Source organism: Canis aureus, chromosome 7 (assembly GCF_053574225.1).
Source record: "Canis aureus isolate CA01 chromosome 7, VMU_Caureus_v.1.0, whole genome shotgun sequence".
Classification (NCBI taxonomy): Eukaryota; Metazoa; Chordata; class Mammalia; order Carnivora; family Canidae; genus Canis; species Canis aureus.
This window is the reverse complement of record NC_135617.1, coordinates 34,772,430-34,782,553: the sequence shown is the minus strand read 5'-3', so window position 1 is coordinate 34,782,553 and position 10,124 is coordinate 34,772,430.

The following is a 10,124-nucleotide window of genomic DNA, read 5'->3' as shown; positions in this document are numbered from 1 at the left end:
GAGTCAAGAAATTGACGGTCTCTGAATAAGTTTGATATTGGTGAGAATTAGTTATAGTTTGTTTTTGTTTTTTATCATGATATCTCTCCTTAGATTTGCCTGCGACTGATTCTTATCATTGTAAAATAGATTCTTCTAATATAAAAGCCTAAAATCTGTTAATTGATGCACCAGAACATGCCAAATTTATTTATATTCCAACCTAGCTTCTTTCCTTTTTTTTGGACATAACTTAATGGAAATATCTTTGGCTGCTGAGTGTAGCAGATGCTGTCAGTTCTTCACTTATATCTTTGGGATCCCTTTACCATTTTTGCTCATGCCAGCCTGACTTCCAACATCCAAGACCTTTGCTCAGCAGGCCAAATGTGCCTGAGAAGTAATGGGGGTGGCCCCTAACTAGTTCCTGAAGACTGTCAGGGGTAAAATCACTTCAGCTATCTTGTGCCTTGGCTGAGAGGTGTGTACTTTGCAGTTTCCAAGAGCTTTCCTTTCACCCACAGCAATTGCTGACAGTGTTTGCTGCCTTAATAATATATCCTTAATTGTTTGCCTTTCCTTCCATTTCTGTACCACCCCTCCTCCAAAGTGAATGTCCTTGCCCCTCCCAAATCAACTAGATGTACTCAGTCCATGACTCAGTGTCTGTTTTCTGGAGAACCTAAGATGCTGAGCTAATTCATGGATTTAAAGCCTTTAGTGTGGTTTCTACCTTTCTCCCTATCCTCTCCTTTCCCACTCTTTTTTCCTCTCTTACTCAATACTTTTTTTCCTTTCCTTTCCTTACCCAGTATTTATGGAGTGCCTATTTTATATTAATTCCCCAAGCAACAGAAATGAAAACCAGTTTCCTTGTCCTCAAGGCTTTTTTCTGATTTATGCTGAATCATATTCCACTAAATGTATCATGGCAACTCTACTAGTGAGCTTGGCTTTTTTTTTTTTTTTCTTTTAACTTAAAAAAAAAAAAAAAAGACTATATCAGCCTGTTGCTGATTGTAATAATATTAATCTTTGTTTTTTGAGCTTTCTTGGAGGAGCAAAAGATTTTACCCACATTTCGTTACAACATATCTCCTTAATTAGACTACATGAAAAAAATAGTGTGGATTTTTATAACACATCAGTGAAAGTCAACAAGAGAAAAGTATTTATCTCAAATGCTTAATTCTAAATTACTACAGTTCATGCACAGGTGTGGTTGAGTTGATCCTAGGAGACTAACTTTGACATGGCCCATTATTGGGTAGATTTCCATCAATCATTTCAGAACCATCTTAACAACACAAATCTAGTAAGAGAAAAAAAAAATCAGTCCCGAAGATTTGATGTAATATCAGAATAATACCTGCTGATTATTTTTTTTATAAAAAAAGTCCTATGATTGTTTTACTGTTTTAAGTTAGGTAATGTAAAAACCTTATTGGTCTAAATGGGTATTAAGTGGTTTCCTCTCATTATGTGCCAACTGGCATATCATAATAAAAACACAATACATCCTGTCAGTAATATTGTTTGAAAAGCTTATTACCAACATCATTAGAGAAGCATAAATAGAAACACAAAACCAGTAGCAGAGGGATCCCTGGGTGGCGCAGTGGTTTGGCGCCTGCCTTTGGCCCAGGGCACGATCCTGGAGACCCAGGATCGAGTCCCACATCGGGCTCTCGGTGCATGGAGCCTGCTTCTCCCTCTGCCTGTGTCTCTGCCTCTCTCTCTCTCTGTGTGTGACTATCATAAATAAATAAAAATTTAAAAAAAAAAAAAAAACAGTAGCAGAGAGTTTCAAATAATTTTTTGTATCCTGTTGTTTCTAATGTAAAATCATTGTATGACCATCCCACAGAGACATACTCATGCATTATTATTTTATACTCAATTATTTGTTTTCATTTTATATAAGACATGTAGCCCCATTTGACTTGCATGACATAGGAACAACTGAAGTTGATCTAAATTATGTGGATTTAGATTGGTTTCTCCACAGACTGGATCTTCTTCTTATCTTCCTGTTAATTCTTCTTTTCTTCTCCTTATCTTCCTGTTAATTCTTCTTTTCTTCTCCTTATCTTCCTGTTAATTCTTCTTTTCTTGGCTTGTAGGTAGCTATCACCCATCTTGCTGTGTGCCCAGATGACCTCTTTATGTGTTGTGTGTAGGGGGAGAGAGAGAAAGCAAGCTCTCTGGTGTTATATTGTAAGGGCACTAATTGCATCATAACAGCCCCCCTCATGACCTCATCTAACTTGAATTACCTCCCAAAGACCCCTATCTTCAAATACCATCAAATTAGGAGTTCAGGCTCCAACATACAAATTTTGGGAGAACACAAATACTCGGCCTATAACATCTCCCTTTTCTTCTTAGTCACCAGGTTTTACCAACCCTTTTTTTATGATAATGTATTCATCTATCCCTTTTCACTCTCATTATGTATATTTGAATTCGGGACCTTTATTTTTTCATACCTGGGCTGTTGCACTAGGTTTTTAATGGCATTGCCTCTAAATTTTCTTATCTTATATACATCATGAACACAGTTCCCAGGTCAGTCTTCGTAAAATGACCCAAATTGTGCCATTGCCTAGTTAAAAAGTGTCAGTGATTCCCAGTTTACTGTCGGTAAGTGTTTTTTTTTTTTTTTTTTTTTTTAAGATTTTATTTATTTATTCATGAGAGACACAGAGAGCGAGAGGCAGAGGGAGAAAAGCAGGCTTCATGCAGGGAGCCTGACATGGGACTCGATCCCGGGTCCCCAGGATCAGGCCCTGGACTGAAGGCAACGCTAAACCGCTTAGCCACCCAGGCTGCGCCTACTTTGGTAAGTTAAGACTGCTTGCTCTGGCCAAGGCCTCCCATAATCAGTCCACAGATTTACTTTCCAGTCTCTATTTCTCTCTGTCCCACTTCTCCATAACCAGGCTAGTGGGGCCACTTTCCTGTAAGTTGGTCTTTCCAGTCCCAGTTTCATGTCTTCCATACTGTTGAAGCTCTTCCAGCCTACTCCCCAATTGTCTGAATTGCAGTTGTCTTTGTCTCTCAGCTATGCTCCGCTAAGAATCACTGAACTTGTAGGTAAATGTGTTCTGAACTTCTGACTAGGCATTTTTTCCTTATGGAAATATAAATGCACTCATCAAAAAATATATATATCTCTGTGTGTATTTCTTAACGTAAAAGGAATTATCTCTTCATATCACCTTGCAACTGGGTGTTTGATTTTATTTTGTAATTCAACAATTCAACATTTTTTTTTTCTCTTGAGGTTTACCCATGTAGATTTATTTAATCCTCTTTGTTTATCTGTATGGTATTTCATTGTATGATTATATCATATTTTCATATTATATTCCTCTCTTTATAAGCATTTGGTTTATTTCCAATTCTCATTTGTTAGTTGAGAAAAGTTTAAGAGATGTTTGGTACATGTCTGCTTTGGCATATCTTCTTTTTTTTTTTTTTAAGATTATTTATTTATTTATTCATAGAGATACACACACACAGAGAGAGAGAGAGAGAGAGAGAGAGAGAGAGAGAGAGGCAGAGACACAAGCAGAGGGAGAAGCAGGCACCATGCAGAGAGCCTGACGTGGGACTCGATTCAGGGTCTCCAGGATCATGCCCTGGGCTGCAGGCGGCACTAAACCGCTGCGCCACCAGGGCTGCCCTTGGCATATCTTCTGAAAGGTTTTTGTTTTTGTTTTTGTTTAAGTGCTATCACTGTAATGTTATCACTTGGCAGACAAGATTTCTAAATTTTTCTTTTTCTTTTTAAACCCAGATATAACTGACATACAATATTACATTGGTTTCAGGCATAAAACATAATGATTTGATGTTTGTATATATTGCAAAATGGTCCACCAAATAAGTCTAGTTAATATACATATCCACACACAGCTACAAATTTTTTTCTTGTGATGAGAACTTTTAATATTTACTCTGTTAGCAACTTTCAAATATGCAATACAGTATTATTAACTATAGTCACCATGCTGTACATTACCTCCATGACTTATGGATAACTTATTTTTTAACTGGAAGTTTGTATCTTTTGAATCCTTTCACCCATTTCACCTCCCATTCTCCCCATCACACTGTGACCACCCACTACGCACCCCCCCACACACAGATTCTGGCATCCAACTACCAATATTACTCTTTCTCTGGCTGATTGATTTCATTTTACATAATACCCTCAAATTACATCCATGTTGTTGAAGATGACAAAACTCCCTCTTTTTTTAAGTCTACAAAATATTCCATTATGTATATATACAACATCTTTATCCATTTGTCCATCCATGGATGCTTAGGTTGCTTCCATATCTTAGCTATTGTAAATAATACTGCAGTGAACATGGATGTACATATATCTTTTTGAATTAGTGCTTTCACTTTCTTTGGGTAAATACCTTGAAATGGAATTGCTGGATCATATGGCATTTCTATTTTTAGTTTTTTGAGGACCTTCCACACTGTTCTCCATGGTGGCTACAGAAATTTACATTCCCATTGACAGTGTGTGAGAGTTTCCTTTTCTTTACATCCTTTCCAAAACTTGTTCTTATTTTTTTGATAATAGACATTCTAACAGTTATAAGGTGGTATCTCATTATTTTGATTTGCATTTTTCTGATGACTAGTGATATTGAACATCTTTTCATGTACCTTTTGGCCATCTGTGTATCTTCTTTGGAAAAATGTCTATTCATACCCTCTGCCTATTTTTAAATCAAATTATCATTGAGTTTAATGAGTTCTTTATATATTTTGAATATGAACCCCTTATCAGATATATGATTTACAAATATTATCTCTGTTGGTTGCCTTTTCATTTAGTTGATGGTTTCCTTTGCTATTTAGAAGTTTTTCATTTGATTTAGTCCTACTTACTGATTTTTGCTTTTGTTGCCTGTGATTTGGTGTCAAATCCAAAATAATCATTGACAAGACTGATGTCACAGGAGTTTACCTCTGTTGTTTTCTTTTGGGAATTTTATTGTTTCAAGTCTTATATTTAAGTCTTTAGTGCATTTTGAGTTAATTTTTGTTTATGGTGTAAGATAGTAGTCTGATTTTATGCTTTTTAACATGGCTGCCCAGTTTTCCCAACACAATTTATTTAAGAGATTGCCTGTTCCCCATAATCTATTCTTGGCTCCTTTTTCATAAATTAATTGACCATATATATGTCAGTTTATTTCTGGGCTTTGTATTCTATTCCTTTGATCTATGTGTCTATTTTTATCCCAGCACCATACTATTTTGATTACTATAGCTTTGTAATATAGTTTGAAAGCAAGGAGCATGATGCCTACAGTTTTGTTCTCTCTTAAAATTGCTTGGCTTTTAGGATTCTTTTGTGGTTCCATGCAAATTTTAGAATTTTTTTTCTATTTCTGTGAAAAATGCCTCTGGAATTTTGGTAAGGATTACATTGACTCTATAAATTGCTTTGGATGGTATGGGCGTTTTAACAATTTAATTTTTAAATCTTTGAGCAGGAATAGCTTTCCATTTATTTGTGTTTTTTTTCAATTTCTTTCATCAGTGTCTTATAGTTTTTAGTACACAGGTCTTTCACCTACTTGGTCAAATTTATTTCTTCATATTTCATTCTTTTTGGTGTACTTTTAAATGGGATTGTTTTTTAAAATTTTCTGTCTCAAATTGTTTAATATTAGTGTACAAAAGAGCTACAGATTTTTGTATATTGATTTTGTAAATTGCAGATGCCATGTTGTCTGCAAATAGTGATAGTTTCACTTCTTCCTTTCTGATTTGGATGCCTTTTTTTTTTTTCTTTTCCTTGCTTAATTGCTCTGGCTAGGATTTCTTAACACTATGTTGAATGAAAGTGGTGAGAGTGAGCATCTTTATTTTCCTGATCTTAGAGGAAAAGTTTTCAGCTTTTCAGCATTTGCTAAATGCTTTTTCTGAAGTGATTTATTTTCATTAACTTTATTTCCCATAAATTGTTGATTGCTATTTCCCAAAACTATAGTGCTAATACTTTCTAGATTTTCTCATTCTCATTATTGTACAAAATATTTTTTCTCACTCTAAACCTGTCTTCCAAAGGTAATTTAAAATTTTTCTGCTATTTTTTTTTGTTAGATGATATAAGAACCTTAAAACTAAATGGATGCATTGCTATATTCTGCTGTTAGACTATTAGATAAGTTTCTTAAATATGTGAATTAGAAAAGTCTCGGTGGTATGCTGTCACTTCCAGACCAGAGAGAGCAATGTTCAACTGAATTAGGAACTTACTGGCACCAGTACTTCTTTGCCAAAACCTCAGAAGGGTTACATTGACTAAAGTAGCTACCTGTTGGTCAAATCACTGAATTGGCTTTTATTATTCCATTGGGTTATGTGGTTAGAACACTTGAGTAATAGAAAAATCAATGTTTTCTTAAATATATCCATAACATATAAGGTATCTTCTTTGTTTCTTCATTCATCAATGTTATAGCTTCACTGAAAAGCTATCAACTTGGTCTGATTTATTCCCTCAAAGCTCGTGCTGCTTTTGCTAATGGTCCTTTGTGCTCTCTCTTTGCTTTGTAAATGCTTGCTTCATTATTTTTACTTAAATTGAAAAAGGCTTTCAAGAATGCAATTTTCAGGCTCATTCAAGGTAGTTGGGAGATCTGTGCCAATTTCTCTTTTAATCTTCATTTCTCCTTTTCTGAAACAATGGCGAACAGTTCATATGTGTATATGTACTTTAACAATTCTATTAGGACTTAATCTCCAGTGGTGAGTAACAGTGTGCCAATTTTGCTTTCAAGCTAAATCAAATAAAGAGAGGTAAGATGTTTGAAGGGAATGGTTTTTGGGGTGGACATATGTTAAATGAACATTTTAGTGACTTGCAGGTTTTTACTGAGCGGAGTATGAGAACAGATTAGCTCTCATACGCTCATTACTAGACATTGGTACTTAGTGACACTTGCCATTGTAGGCTCTGAGAGAAACTTATTTTTAAGGGGAAAAATAGTATCTAAAACACATACTCTTTTCCCCGTCATTCAGTAGAACTGATTTGAAAATGAGTAAGACATATTGTGAATTATGTCCTATTACTCAGACATAGAATGTCATGTAACATCTAGATTTTGCCTGTGTCATATGTCAGGCATTTTTGAAATACATTTGACAAGGTGGTTTTTCAAGGAAGGCATATAACATAATGTCATCTGATGGCAGGCCTAAGCCATGGACACACTGAAATCAATTAGGTGTTGTTTCTGGAATCAATATTCCTATCCAAAAATAAGAGGAAAATTGAGAGCTCTAGGCACCTGGACACAGGCAGGCTTTGCAGTGTCCTCACAACATTAATTTAATTTGACTGAGTGGGATTCTGTTTTTGTATGGGTGTTATCAAGATTATGGAAGTCTAGTACAAAAGAACTATTTAAGTCACAAACCAAGTAAAAGTGACTTGTATAAGAAAAGCAGCAACAGCTTGAATTAGTTGCTAAAATTGTTGCTTTTCATTGAGGAAATTCTTGAAAGGCAAATTACTTGGCTTTTCGCCAAGTAGTATAAATTAGCTCTTGGGCGGTCATTAGAAGGCATCCTACAGGTTGATAAACAGAGCTGAGCTGTCAGATCATAGCTTAGAGTAGTCACACATTTCATCGTTTCCAGATCCAAATTACACTTGGCATTTATTGTTAAATCCCAGGTGCCTTCATAGTAAAACCAATATGTTCACTGCAACTGTGCACTTTGCTGTCACTAGTCAATGGTAAAGAGTTTACAGGTATTCTTTGGAGCTATGTATGTGCTTCCCCAAGGCCTTCTGATAGAAACTGCTTCACAGGACAGGTGGAATTGCTGGAATGCTTACTGGCATAATTGGTCTTAATGCATAAAACTGAAGCAAATGGCAGCACAGAGTTCATTGGACTAAATTGATATCGGAGGATAGAGTTAGTAGTTATCTAGTACTTATCTAGCTATGGCACAAGGGTACACCAACCTACCTAGTAATTCTAAAGGCACAATACTTCACATGTCCCAGTTCTCTCATTTAATGTTGGCATAGCAAGCCCAGTTTCCTTCTTATAGTTAGTTGTAAGAATCAAATATGATAGTGATGGTATATATTCAACACTGAATCTTCATTGCCGTGACTAGTCTATGAAGAAAAAGTCTTGTATATCTCAATCGTCCTATAAAACAATTCAAAGGATTCTTTTACAAATAATTTATTTTCTTTCATATGCTTATTCTTTTGGGTTTCCAGTATGATTGATATTTTAGAAATATTTAGAAACATTCTTTATGTCATACCTAGAAGTTAAAATGGAAAATAGGAAAGAAATTTCCTGTTAGCCCTGACTACATGTGGTTTTGGGTTCGTATTTGCTTGGAGCCCTGCAATTGAGGAGCTGGAGCCTCCCATCCCTCCTGGCATTATTTCCTTAAGGAAATAGTGATAACATAATGTTTTAGAGGTCTTGGGAGCTTTTGAATTATAGTTTCACCCTTTTGCCAAGGTAGTCTATCATTTTAGAGGTGTATAATAGCTTTCTTTATATGCAGCAGCATATGTGTGATGGAAGCATAGCTTATGCCTCTATTTAAGAATGTGTTGGGGTCCCCAGCTGACATAGTCCATAGAGCACATGATTGGATATCAGAGTCAGGAGTTCAAGCCCCATGTTGGATGTGGAACCTACTTAAAAAAAGAATGTGCTTGACTATCTTGATTCAGAAGGTAATTCACACAAATAGAATCTAGTTATCTTTAAATGCAAATATCAATTTATTTTTTAATTTAGAAGCAAACATTTTAAATCTAAATATATAATTTTATTATTTTAATATTACTGCATATATTTGTTTAAATAAAAATAAAGGACATTCAACCAACTTCAGATTTGTTCCTGTTGAATATATTCTATTTGATATAATGTTTAGCTTCCTGTGAACTACAGTGGTGGCAGAGAGAATGGGGAAGCATGGAATGCTTCAGTCCAGAAATATTCAGCAGATAGAAATACTGGGAATCAGTGATGGTAGGAAGTGACAGGCAAGGGAGAAGGAAGATTTAAGAAGGATGCCATGCTTCTGACTTGAGTAAGTGAATGGGAGAAAACAGATTTGGGAGTAAGATGAATTTGGCTTTGTATGTATTTTATACATAGAGCATAGAGCAAAAATGTCCAGTAAACATACTGTCCTGTTAGCACTTGCAAAATCCACGTTTTCCATTCTTGCTTTCTTTTGTATATGGGTGCACTGGCCACAACTAGACCTTGAGATTCTGAAGGGGAAACAAACAAACAAAAAACCCCAAACCGCCTTTATTTCAAAGTTGTGAGTTGCCTCCTAAGAGTACAGACTTGAATTTGCTATGGATTTGGGGTACAAACTTGGGGGGTTATTGCCATAGAGATAGTAGTTGAATTGGATGAGGTAGCCTGTTTATAGCCTTTCTCCACACACTTCCCAGACACAGAATAAAGAACCGTAAGGAGTACCCACATATAGGAGTTGAACAGAAAGAGTTAAACCATAAAGTTGACTCAGAAAAATCAGTCAAGGAGGAAGTGGAAGATCAAGAAGTCACAGTGTCAGAGAAGCCTAGGGACAAACGTAAGTCAAGGAATTAGGGTGGCTAATGATGGCCCAATGCCATAGCTAGGTCAAGTAACACCTGAGCTAAAATGTGTTCACTGAATTTATCATTAAGGGAATGAGTCCTGGAAAGAATACTCAGAGAGGTTAGGGATCAAATTAAAGCAATTTCCAGTGATGGCAGTGATGGGATGTGGCCATAATATGGATGGGAATGAAGAAGAGCAAATAATTAAGCAGTTAGATTGCAGCATGGGTTACTGGATTAGTCAGGGTTCTACAGAGAGACAGAACCAAGATAAGAAGAGATTTATTATGGGAGTTGGCTCACACAATTATGGAGGCAGAGAAGTCTCACAATATCTTGCTGCAAGCTGGATAAACAGCAAAGTTTATGGTATAATTCAGTCTGAATCCAAAGACTTGAGAATGGGAAGGACTATGAAAGTGGGGGTACTAGTGCAGTTCCAAGATTCCAAAGGCCTGAGAATCAGGAGCTCCAATGTCTGAGGGTAGGAGAA